Here is a 13,791-nt window from a genome sequence, read left to right as displayed (position 1 = left end):
ATAGAGGCAGCGGGGCAGAGTGCAGGGGTGAGGGGTGATCTGTGGCACAAGGGCTGTGTGTGTGTGTGTGTGTGTGTGTGTGTGTGTGTGTGTGTGTGTGTGTGTGTGTGTGTGGCTTTTCATAATGCAGTGTTGGAAATATAGAGTGTCAATGAATAGGTGTTCTTGTACGAGAGAGAGAAAACAATGATGCAGAGAGAAAGGGAACATGTGTCAGTACCCTTATGTGTGGGAGTGTATAGTTACAGGGAAATAGTAGGTAACCACAGGGGTCAGAGGGCAAAGGTCAATGCACATTCTTCATCGGTGCCTCGGGCTGATTTGACGTCTGTCAGCCTGTTGTGCTGCATCTTACCTTCTGTTATCTTTGTGCACCTAAACCTAATGCATCTTTGTGCCCTGACTGTGCATATGTTGTTTATTGTGCCATGCACACACGCCAAATGTACAGCTGCAGAGAGCTAAAACATCTGTCAGACAAAAACAATTATCTTTTACACATAATGTTGCATTGCAAACAGAGCAAAACATGCCACAATAAAGGCTCCGCTCCTAAACACAGCTCAAGCTTTTTTTAAATAATCATCCATCCAGAAGAAACTCATCAGAGATGAAGGACATTTAACTAAAAAGTGTAGCGCTTACATTTTCATATAGTGAGGAAATAAAACATGAAATGCACTTACTCTTCAATCTCATTTAAATCACATAAACAAAGTATTTTGTCTACAGGGAGACCATTAACATGTACTTGAACGTAAATGTGAACAAATACTTTGACTTTGACTTTTAGGTTTGCACCCAACATCAGAAGACACTAAAATAAAAGGTATCCTTCATGATTAAGGTTTCACCTCACTGTCAATGCAACATGGCCCAGTTAGTGATATGAATTCTTATCAAGACTTAAGAGGATATGTGTGTAAGGCAAGGGTAAGATAAGGTATACTACTGTAACTTAAGCTGAGCCAGGTGCTGAAAACAAATAGCCAGCAGAAAGATCATCAGCCGCTGTGGTGCCAAAACCCAGATAATGTGTTTGAGATCAGCTGCCCATCTGGAGTCTCTGCTTGTGGGCAAATCTCTTCCATCCCCAATCAGACAGTGGAAGTCACTCTGTAAAGTTGAGAGCTCAAACCAGCGGAAAAAACTTTCAACCAATTAGTCATTTGAGCTGGAAAAATGATATTTTCAGCCCTCATTAAATTTGATCTTAAATGTCAATTTATAATAGCAGGAAATGCAGCATCGGTGGTTATTGGAAAGTGCCTTTAGGAGCTGATTTAATTAGAAAACTTGTCCATCAAGAAGTTTGTTTGAGTAAATAGGACAAATCAACAGCATCTCAATTGGGTGTTATGGGATGCCTTTTGCCGCTCTGTGAATTAGTCTAATGAGACGAATGTATTTGTACACGGCCTTGTCTTGCCTTGTGTAGCTTTCAGATGCTGAAGAGTCCTACATTTAGACGAGGAAAGTGTTCTTTCTCTCTGGCTCCATGTGCATGAGTGTAGTGTGAAAGGAGGCTGTTATTCTGAATATTTGTTACAAATCCTTTATTGCATTCTTACGTTTTATCTATGAACCTCTGATATCCTGCAGACAAGTGTCCCTGTCACCAGGAGTAAACTAGCTTCTCGACAACGTGATCTTTTAGCATGTAAATGTAGATTAGCATTGAACCTTTACGCTTTTATATTGAGCTTCCTGCCATGTTGGTGAACTGAGCTAATGAGGAAGTGACAACAAAATCCTGCACTTGTGTCTGTGTGTGGTTACATGTGTATGCTTGTGTACTGTGTAGGTCAGGGGTCGGGAACCTTTTTGGCTGGGAGAGCCATAAAAGCCAAATATTTTTTTTATGTATTTCCTTGAGAGCCATATAAATTTGAATGCAACTTTACGTGTGCATTTTTTAATATAACACGTCTCCGAATACTAATAGAGGTATCAGTGTTTCATTGAACAGGTGCTCTTTTATTAAATAAACTAAACGCTTACGTTATTTATCTCATATATGTGCACGTTTCAGTGTTTACTGCACGGGTGTCAAACTCAAGGCAATTATATCCGACCAGCGAAAAAATGTCATATGTCTGTCATAACTGGCCCGCCGGTTTTGGTAATTAAATCAATGCATGGCACAACCACGGGGAAAGACATTTGAGGAAGAATCTAAATGTGTAAATGAAATGAAAGTTTGTGGAAAGCAAAGGGAAAGACACCACAGATCTCTGGGACGATGTGAGCTGGACTGTTTGTGCGACATAACGAAGCATCTCACTGTTAAACCTGCAGCTTCAGGGCCGTGTGATCACAGACATGTGTGATGCCGAGCTGCCTGTGGGAGACTCTGATGCAGAAGGAAACTTTGGTCACTACGTGTTTCCAAACACTGACAAACATCTCCACCGCTGTGTTCCCGACAGCATTCTGCTGATCAACTGAGCGACTTTAACGACTTTGCAGCTCAGAAATGAAAACTGAACTGCTCAGCAATCCGTCTGCAGTTGACTAAAATATGTTCCATATCTTTTTGCACTTTATGTTTATCCTGTAAAATAAATGTGGACCGTGTTTGGCCCTCGACGTAGTCCCAGTTTTTAATGTTGGCCCTCTCTGAGAATGAGTTTGACCCCCCCGGTCTACTGCTTGCTTTGCGCAGTTTCTCCTCTGCTCGGTTTCGCGACGGGCGGGGCTCCGCCCCCTACACCCCTACACCCACACCTACACACACACCTATACACACACACTTATACACGCACACACACGCACACACACACATGCGCTGTGCAGTCAGAGACAGAGCGGAGGGAAAGGAGAGGGGAGAACTAAAAACAAATCTGCTGCTAAATGTTTTACTTTAAAATGACACAATATAATTGTTTATTACTTGTTAATCATGTTAAAAAATGTCAGCTCAAAATTGTCTGCGAGCCATATCGCGTCATCGAAAGAGCCATATATGGCTCGCGAGCCATAGGTTCCCGACCCCTGGTGTAGGTGTATGTGTGTGTGGTGACTGTGGGACGTCATTAAGGATCTCTGTGTGATGACTGGCATTGTGCAATTTCATCACGGTCACAGCGAGAGAAGGCATAATCTTTATATCCTACACAGAGCAATCACTGTGGAGCCCACACACACACGCACACACACACACACACACACACACATACACACACACACACACACACACACACACACACACACACACACACACACACTCACACACACTTTCCCACTTCAGTGTTGTGTTGTGCATATCAATGGATCTGTCTCTCTCATCCTGATTTTACACACTGTGAAGAAAAACATGTCTTACAGCTTTGATGTTAAGATTTGCGTGTTTCACAGCATAATAACACACACACACACACACACACACACACACACACACACACACACACACACACACACACTCACACCCAACCCTGGGCTTGTAATCGTCCCACTCCTCTGCTGTAACTCTTAGCTCGGCACACAAGCAGGCAGCCGCAGTCACTTCCTGTAGATGTCATTATTGGTGACAAAAGATGACGCAGAGCTCGAACGACGAGCGGTGCAGACTCTGAGGCTGCAGAGGCCCGCCATACAGTCGCCTACACTCAGCTTCGTTCGGCAATATTACCAGCAGGTTTACCTGTTGGCGGTGAATCACGCCGCCCTGCCGGGTTTTGCCAATGATTTTGCCGATCAAGCCAAAGGGCCTCTGCAGCTGTCAGCAGGTTACATGCAGAACAAATTACCTTTCACCTCGCATCTCCACAAATTTAAATTAGGAAGAGACCCAAATGTCCAAACACACACACACAAATACACAAACCGCCTGTCTTATCCTTTCTAATTTCCTGTCAGAGAGAATAAAGACGCTTTACACACAATATGTGAATATGTTAATCCATCAGAAGGAGTTACTGCAGGCATCATTTACACATTCACATTATATGTTGATGCTTTCTCTCTGTACCACTGATATCTCTTCTCTCCTCTCCAGAGAGGGATTTATTTCTCTTCTTTTTCCTCCCCCGCCCTCCTGGTTGTGTGGAAGAAGATGAATGTTGATTCTTTTTTTTGAACAGCCGCTCTAAAAGTAACACTCCAACATCCCAAATATACAGACTGTTCCGTAACAAAGAAGGCTTATGACGTTATTCTTGGTATTTGTTGTGAGGCAGTTCTCTCTGCCGCACTTCCAGTGTGTGTGGGTGTGTGTGTGTGTGTGTGTGTGTTTGTGTGTGTTTGTGTCTCTGTGTGTGTGAGTGTGTGTGTGTGTGTTTAGCTAGATCTGAGGGATGGCGATGTCGTTCTGGGTGCCATTGTCCCCACTGCCCAATATTATGAAACCCTAATAGTCCAAAACATGTCACATTTGTACAAAAGTCCGTAATCCCGTAAACAAATGGCCACTTCTCTGAAAATACACACTCTCCCTGCAACAAACAGCGAAGGCATGTCCCACCCTATTCTGTCTCTGATTGGTTTACCCTCACCCTAACCAATCTCAGTCCCCATGCCTAAACCTAACCAACAGGGTACTCACCAATCTGAGGCAGAGTGGGGCGTGGCATGCCTCCAGCAGAGTAGGAAAAAGCATCGCCATCATTCTGCATAATAATTAGCCATATGTGTCATTCCAATGGGACATTTTTTCGGACTATTGCAGTTTCGAAATAATGGGCAATCCCGGTCTGAGTGTCGGATAGTCAGGGTCTCTATTTTCTTCCACACACAAATATTTCTGTTGACTGGATCACCGTGCAATTATTGTACAACAATTCATGTTCCCCAGAGGATGAATTCTACAGACTTTGGTGTTCCCCTGACTTTTAATTTAAACGCCATCAGTAGGTCAAAGTATTCACTTATCCTGTGAAAACATCTGCTGAGTGAATTGAGACAAAGTTTTGTACGTTCATTGTGCCCAGACGATGTTTATTTTTGGGTTTATGAGAAAATACCTGCAAAACTAAAGACATTCTCATCAATTGTAATTTGTGTTAAGTGCAAATGAGCAAATATTAGCATGCTAACACGGTGAACATCGTTACAGTAAATCTACTGAACATTATCATTGTGAGCATGTTAGCATTCTGACATTAGCATTTAGCTCAAAGTACTGCTGTGCCAAAGTACATGGCTGTAGGTGATTTTGTTTTTTGGGCATTTCTGTCTTGAAGCTTGACTCTCAATACAAAAACAGAATCAGATTTTCTCGTTGAGCTTTTCCGTTTTGTGCTGTCTTGAGATTAAAAAAGCCAGGAAAATGAAGTTTATTGCTGCTGGGCCTCTCATAGGAAATTGGAAAAGATTTTGGATTTGCATCTAATCCGGTTGTTGCAGGAAAATCTTGTTTCCCATATTGTATGTTTGCATGTAGCAGCTTTTTGTCTTGAGTGGTTTCAGTGAGCAATAGAGAGCAGCAGTTCAGGTCGTAGACGACAACAAAGGGTGAAATGTTTTGATTTGATTGTTTAGTTGCTGGGTTCTGCTTTTTCTGCAGCAGGGGAGAACGAATCATCATCAATTAACTGACTTATTAGGCTTCGCTAGTATCCTAGTAACAGGTCTTAAGACACAAACACACACACAGACACACACACACACATACACAGACACACACACACACACACACACACACACACACACACACACACACACACACAAGTTGCAGTTTTGGTTGAAAATCGTCATCATTTTGATGAACAGACTTTCTTTTTGTTGAAAATAAATGCACTAAATTTGGATGTGGTTGTTTGTCAGGAATACTGACAAACTATTTTTTCATTTCTCTTTCATTTGGTGTCATACTCATAACATCAAAGTGAACGGAGAGAAGTGTAACATTCAATGACTTTCTCTGCCATTGGCACCCCCCCCACTTTACTCCCCTGGACCGATTTGCTGTTGCGACTAGTGTGATCCCATCACAAGATGGTGTCTAGTTTTCTGTGTTTGTGTAAATCTTAATGAGTCAGTAGGTGTTGAGCTGGGTAACGAAAAATGAAATGAAATGAGAAATACAATGTGAATAAATGGAATCAAATAAGTGCTGCACTTCAGAACATGGTGATTAAAACAGAAACTGCCATAACCAAAGTAAATATATGATTTGTATTCTGCAGCGTGTGTAAAAGGCTACTACATTTATAATTCAATGCGGTTTATATCAAAATCCATTATGGGGTCGGATCCAGACGTGTGGAATATTCATTAGGATGCATTAAAGGATCAGTTCACACAAAACTTACTGTACGCTTAGTGATCTCTGGCCATGCAGATAGTGAAACATACCTCAAAACCTGCAAATAAAGCCCACATTGAGATTTAGTTGTGGTAGCATCGACATTACATGACGTTACAAAAGCAATGATCTTTCCAATAGCTAAAAATTAGAGTTGCAATGATTAGTTGACAAATTGATTTGTTGTTTGACAGAAAATAATTGGCAACTGTTTTGATAATCAATTAATCGTTTGAGTAATTTTTCATGCAAAAATGGCGTTTCTCTGTTTTTTATCATATTAGAGGGATTACCTTTTGGGTTTTGGACAGACAGAACAAGACGTTTAAAGACATCCCTTTGGACTTTGAGAAACTGTGATGGACATTTCTTCATTATTTTCTGACACTTTGTCGACTAAACGATTATTCAATAATCAGCCCTACTATCAATGCCCTGGTTACTAAACGCAATCCACAGAACACACTGACAGTATTTCTTCACTACCTGCATGGCTAGATGAAAAAAGAGGTGTTGAAAAAGGTGAACTGATCCTTGAGCCATTCACAGGTTAACACCCGGTGAAGTAGAACGTTTGTGTGATGTGTATTTAAGTCACATTCTGTAATTGCATCACAAGTGTCACAGTATGATTTGATGAGCGTCCAGTTGCAACGTGATAAAAGCGTTATTTTATTATTCTGGGACTCAACACAAAGCTCCACTGGGCTGTTTGTTATTTGATGCAGCCTTTTACTCCCAGCTGTCAATAGAGGCCGTGGCTCCTCAGCTGCTTTACTCATCTTGTCAGTTTAGATTAAATGGAGAGTGCGGTCAGCACACATGCTCTCAGACCAGAGCACTCACGGCCTGACCGGCCGGCCTTAAATCTCATATTGATCAACTAATTAGATGGATTCCATCAATCATCACACTACTGTTTACTTTCATTCTTACTTGGTGGTTTTTCAACATCTCTACAGTGACCTCACTCTTGTATTTTTAAAGCGGGCATTTGGTGTGATGATGTCATGTAGTTTAAGCCGAGGTGTCGCCGAAAAGCTGTAATTCACTTTCCTGCTGCACCTTTTCCATAATAAGTAAGCAGGCACTCAGCCTGCTGCTACTCATTACTCTGAGGACCCTCCAGTGCATCCTGCCCCCACTCCAGTGCTACCAGTGAGCACCATAATGGTGGAAAGAACAGTTTGTCCTTGCTCCCACTTTAACATACACGCATGCACGCACACACACACACACACACACACACACACACACACACACACACACACAGACACACACACACACACACACACACACACACACACACACACACACACACACACACACACACACACAGACAGTGTTAGAGAGAGGCTCTAATATTTCAAGTTGTCAACTTCACTTAATTCCCTGTCTCGGTGTGCTTTGCCGTTACGAGCTGGAGACACATCCAGACTCTCTGCCTCGTCTCGTTCCTCCACTTTTACTCTGATATTTTTGGGTTGTTTCATGATCCGTGTTCAACACTGGGTATAGGATGATCTGAGATTCTCCAACGTGTTAAAAGTCCCTTTGTTACATACCATTCCCATTCCCTCTCTTCGCTACATATTACGTAATGAAGCAGAGAAGCCACCTAGCTGAAAACTACGCCTGGTTGGCAAAGCAGTCATCGGTGAAATGCAAAGAAAAAAAGATGAATATTGGGGTTGTATTTATGTGGAAGATCTGCAGAGGGTTTTTTTTGACATTTTTTGGCTTAACTTTTGCAGAATCATCATATTGCAAAGTACTGTGGTGTCCAGTCAAATCAGTGCAAGTGCACATTCCTCTTTGATTACTTTACTAATGTGACCATATGTTGCTTTTTATGTTGTGACCTTTGAGACAGAGGACACAATGATATCTGCAACTTGTGATTCTTTTTATTATCTATTAATCTGCTGACTGTTTTCCTGATTCATAGTTGATCTCAGTGTGTGCTAGATCGCAAGGTGACATCCTCAAATATTCAATTTACTATAATGTTAAGTGTAATAAAAGTGGGGGATTCGTATGCAACTGGTCGCAGGCGTTGTTTCTCAACTCCACCTCGCGCCTCAAGTTGCTATTCAGACAGTAACAATTAACCAGCGCACAGGAAAGGAAGTCTTGGCCATCAGTTGGCTGCACCGGAACCGCAGAAATAATGACTTCTTACCCAAGATTGCTAGTTTGGGGTCCAATTGTAGTCCAGTATTCTTACACAAGTGTGCTGTGGAAACATGAATCCTCCAGTGCACAATCACTGAGAATGGACTGGGAGATGTTTTTTTATTGTGATAAAACCATATCAGGATCAAATTATTATTCCAAGCGGAGTGCTTTAATAATAGGTCTGGAGGGGATCTTTTCTTTGCACGCTCACACAACCGAATGCGTGCACATAAAACACAAGCAGCCATGCATTATTTTGAGGGAAGCTGGTTGATGTGTGATTATCGCTGTAGGTTTGTTTTTCAGAACATTTTCAGACTTAAACTGCAAATACATGTGGGAGGACAGACGGAGAAAATGGGTCATGTGTTTGGGGAAATAGTTTATGTGTTGGACGCATGATATACAGTATTTCTATGTGCATACATCACATACCTCTCTCATAAATCCTGTGTGTGTGTGTGTGTGTGTGTGTGTGTGTGTGTGTGTGTGTGTGTGTGTGTGTGTGTGTGTGTGTGTGTGTGTGTGTGTGTGTGTGTTGGTCTGACCCGCAGCCTGGGACGTGTTTGACAGAACGCTTGATGCTGCACTTCTTTACAAACAGGCTCGACCCGGCTGCCAGCAGGTCTGCCTGCAGACTGTTGAATAGAAAAGGCCAACAGGGTTGAATTGAGCTCACAGGGAGGGAGAGACAACAGAGTAGCGAGGGAAACCGAAGACGGCCAGAGGCAAATGTCTATCATGGGGTTTAGTTATTATGACGATGATAGTGATGCTTTGAGTTAAACACTCACAGGTGCTGCAACTGTACAACACCTTTGTTCACAATTATCCCACCATCCTGTTGATGTCAAACCCGACAGGAAAGAGAAGCTCTATGAAGCAGAATCGTCTTTTATATGGACTGAATGGAGAGTATTAGTTTCCACTGAAGTGACAGACATCCACTTCCACCTCCTGGCTTTGACCTGATGTTTACCGAGTTCTTATTTTTATTCAATAAAGGGCTTTTCAGTGGCGTGCCGCGACAGGCCATCATCAGTGTGAAGGTCTGATATCAGCACTCAGACAGACAGAAACTTCCATCCTCTACCTGCTACTGATCCGTAACTTCCTCATGATGTAACAAAGCTGACTGTTGTCCCTCCCTGCTGCTTTCTATAGCCGATCAATGGGAGAGCCTGCTGACTGGAGCTCCCTTTGTTCTATGATTAGCAGCTGTGTTGTGTTGGATGGTGCTTTTATGTGTGTACATGTGGGAGGGCAGGTCAGGGGGGGGGGGTGAGTTAGTGTGTATTTATTTGCGTGTATGGAGCTGGAGTAGATGTAAAGGTTGGTTCTATACCTTAGACAGACAAGCAACAAGGTGATTATTTGTGTGTATTGAGGCCGGCTCAGGCTACATGCTGCAGGTATACATCGCTGTAACAGAAAGCAGGGGGAAAAGAGGGAGCATGTCATAAAAATGTTTTCATATTTCTTCTTTTATCTTACTCTTGTTTGTCTCCCGCTCATTCAGAAAATAGCCGACCACAGTGGTGAAAGCTGTTTTTAAGGGTTTAATCAGGCAGTGAGAAATATAAACAGCCTGAAGAAAAATCTGAGGCATTTGTATTCTAACTGAACACAAAACATTTTTTATTTTTTTTAGATAAAGAGCCAAAGTGAAACTGGAACTTCTGGATTCTGCTCCAAAAAAATTAATTAAAAAATGACATTGGCATTTGTAGAGGCAAAAAAAGAGAAAAGAAATGCAATCCTTCAGCATTGCTCAACAATATGCGTCTGTCTAGGGGATGGTGAAGTTTATTTAATATTTCTGTTTTTAAGGCCTTTTAACTAAAGACGAATTTCCAACAAGCTGCAAAACTGTTGCAGGATAAACGTCACCATTTAAACAAACTTTGAGTGGCTGTCGCTGTGGGAATAGACTTGTTCATCTTCCATCATAATCATCATCATCATCATCATCATCATCATCACCATCATAATAATAATAATAATAGCAGCGCAGAGCGAGAAAAATAGTTGTATTATTTGTTATTTATTATCTGAATGCTGACAATGTCATGATGCGATTTAAAAAAGGACCCAAGCACAGTACACGCAACAGGCAGGTTGCAAACAAAAAGTGAGACACACTTGTATAAAACAAAACTGAGAGAGCAGGTTCAGGTAACAGAAAATAGGACAAACCAGGTTGGCACTCAGGCACACCAGGATCAACGCAGGGATAAACACAGAAGGAACGCCCACACCAGGAAACATAGATGACGAACCGACAAGAAAACAATGGGACACAAAGGTCAACACAGACAACTAATCACAAGAACAGGACACAGATGGAGGAGGCAGGCAAAGACAGAAAGGCAGCAGGGTGATCAGACACAGGAGGATCAAATCCGGGCGGGGCAAACAAATCACAAAAGGCGGGAAAACACACAAAGACAGGAAGTAAAATGTGACATGTGAGTGTTCTTACAAAGTAAAACAGGAAACAGAAAGCCAGGATCATGACAGACTCATTTATTGTTGTTTAACTTTGTAAAACCACATGGTTCATTCTTCATACACTAACTTTTCCTCCTCAGATAAGCCTAAAAACTGCTTTTGCAATATTAAGACTTATTTTTGGGGGTTTTTCACTTAAAATTTAAAATGTGCACATTGTGACAGCAAGCTTTACCCTTTACCTTCCATTGTGGCCATTCAAAACATGTATAAACACATTTGCATTAAGCCATCAGACACCATATTATGCAGCCTAAATTGTATAAAGCGCTGAGGACTTAAACATCAGTAAGATGTGTCACTTTGTCAGGAAAAGAGAATGAAAAAAACCTTAATGAGACATTTCATTAAATTAGAGAAGCTGGTGGAATGCCCAGAGGCTACGTCGAGACTGCTCTCTATATCATCTGAAATACTGTGAAAATACCACAGTATGAGAAAAATACACCAATTTCCTGGTGGAAACTGGTAACGAGGATGAAATCTGTCTTGTTTGGATAAATGAGCCGTGAGGATAAATTCCCCAGGTCAGAGGTCAAACCTTTACAGCAGTTAATGGTGTACAAAAGGTCACCATCAGTAGTCACACACACACACACACACACACACACACACACACACACACACACACGATCATTCAACGTCTAGCAGTGATCAGATTTGTCACCTGTAATGTAATCTCTGTTGTCTCCCGGTGGAGTGCAACAGCATAATCTTAAAGTCATTTTTCAGTGGTAATAGCCTGAATGATGCATTTCCTTGTGGCTTGCTGCTCTTCATGTTTTTCCATCGATACATATGCGTCTGGCAACAGGGAGACAGGCCAAATAGCTAATCTCTGGACGTTCACCAAGGACTTAGTGTGAATATGTGTGTCCTTCCATGTCTTTATACGAGTGTGTGAGAAAGAAAAAAGATGACAGAGAATGAGAGAACAGAGTGCAGGACTGATTGATCTGCCAGTCTAACACATCTGCCTTTTAGAGGAGCCTCAGGGGGAGTTTAATAAGTGCAAAAAACTCCAGAAAATACTATTTTCTCTCCACAGCTGAGGTTCTTCTACACTCTTCCTGTGCCTAACTTGGTTGTATTTTTTCTTTATAATCATTACATAATCAACAATGATTGGACTACTATCGTTTTAAACTAAGAATTTGAAATCGCCTTAATAAGGTGCAGACCTACGCTTTTCATTTTTCCATCTTCTGTCCCTGCTGTGGTGCATTGGAATGACATGGCAGATTTATGGGAGAGAAAAATCAGTTTTTCCTCACGGTTTCTTGCTAAAGGGAACAGTAGTAAACGCTGATTTCTTTTTTAAACTGTCCTGCGGGTGGAATGGATTGTGGGAGTTGCTGTTACTCTTGTTGTTGCTCTTAATTCACAAGTTGATTTTCTATCTTTTTTCTCTGTTTGGGTTTTTTTAGAAATATGCTTTATTAAAGAAAAAGAAAAAGGATTAATGCAAAAAAGGCGAGGAGTAGAAAGTAAGAGAGACATTGCTGTTGATTTCGGTCCCATGCTGCAGGGCATTATGGGGAATCTGTGGGTGTTTGCTCAGCATAAAGGAGGCCATCAGCTCCTCCCTCAGGTTGATATTTCAGCTCCCCCTTCCTCCACGCCAAAATGTTTCTTTTGGCATCGCGACAGCTTGGTTAGCATGCCTCATCCTCCATCCACCCTCTCATAATCCACACTCTTTTTGATCCGCTCGCTGCCTGTTTCTGTCCCTGGAGGTTGCATCTCTGGATCCATGTTTCACCTGTGTCTCTAGGAGAGTGAGCACCTCTGGGATTGCCCTTTCAGATTTCAGTAGTGTGCACACGTCTGTCATAGAAAATACATTTGTTGTTTTGGTTTGTTCCCCTCTGAATTCTCTAAATAAAACGTCGGATCCATTTCAGCCTGAAACATTTTATATACAGTACGTCAATCTTGAATGCAGGCTATTTAATGTACGTGTACATCTGTGAGCAAGTTCTGGTTGTCTGTTTGACAATTTCCTCCATCAGTACTTTCTAGATGCTGTGTTTCAGCTTTATATTTGTATTTTATTTTGTTGAAAAAAACTAAAAAGCCCCATCAGCAAACCATTTCTACTATATTACCTACTTATTCAGCGCAAGTCTCCCTCGCTGCCACAGCGCTGCAGTGCAAAATATAAAAATATGCTGTATATATGCTTTTTTAGCACTGATCAATACTCCACTGTGTGTGTGTGTGTGTGTGTGTGTGTGTGTGTGTGTGTGTCTGTGTGTGTGTGTGTGTGTGTGTGTGTGTGTGTGTGTGTGTGTGTGTGTGTGTGTGTGTGTGTGTATGTTTTAGAGCTGAAAAGATAAGCCGATCGACAGAATCAATCAGCAACTATTTGGATAACTGATTAATCATTTCAGTCAACAGTTCCTGCTCCATTGTGATGATCCGCTATTTTTCTCTGTTTTACACAATTGTAAACTGAATATACTTTGGGGTTTAACTGTTTTGAGAGACAAAAATGAACGATAATGGAAAAGTAAATGTTTCATAATGAGTACATAATATCCCAGAGTGCTGTGCTGATGTGCAAAGTATGGTGATAAATGTTGAAAGAAACTCTCATTGTTTTAGAAGTGATGTTGTGAAACTCAGTGCACATTTTCAATTTTTCTTCTGCTGTGTGACTTTTATTATTGTTCAGCTTGCAGGATATTAAGATGTTTCATCAGGTGTTATGGAAACATCTGACAATAAAATAGCCTTTTCAGCAAAAGGGGATGAAACGTTTCAAATCACTGAAGATAGTCGTCGCATTTTTAGTGCTGCAGAAAATAAGAGTTGACGAAGACGGACAAGAGGCCCAAAACCTAAAATCACATTCT

General features: G+C 41.5%; 1 protein-coding gene across 2 annotated transcripts in view; it reads left to right on the top strand.

The window, feature by feature from the left end:
• Positions 1-13,791, top strand: part of fam189a1 (family with sequence similarity 189 member A1) — an 85,428-nt gene that overhangs the window by 1,431 nt on the left and 70,206 nt on the right. The gene's annotated exons all lie outside the window — the stretch shown is intronic.

This window comes from Cottoperca gobio, chromosome 3 (genome assembly GCF_900634415.1).
Source record: "Cottoperca gobio chromosome 3, fCotGob3.1, whole genome shotgun sequence".
In the NCBI taxonomy this organism is placed as follows: domain Eukaryota; kingdom Metazoa; phylum Chordata; class Actinopteri; order Perciformes; family Bovichtidae; genus Cottoperca; species Cottoperca gobio.
Note: the sequence above shows the minus strand (reverse complement) of the source record. Positions and strands in the feature narration are given on the sequence as shown.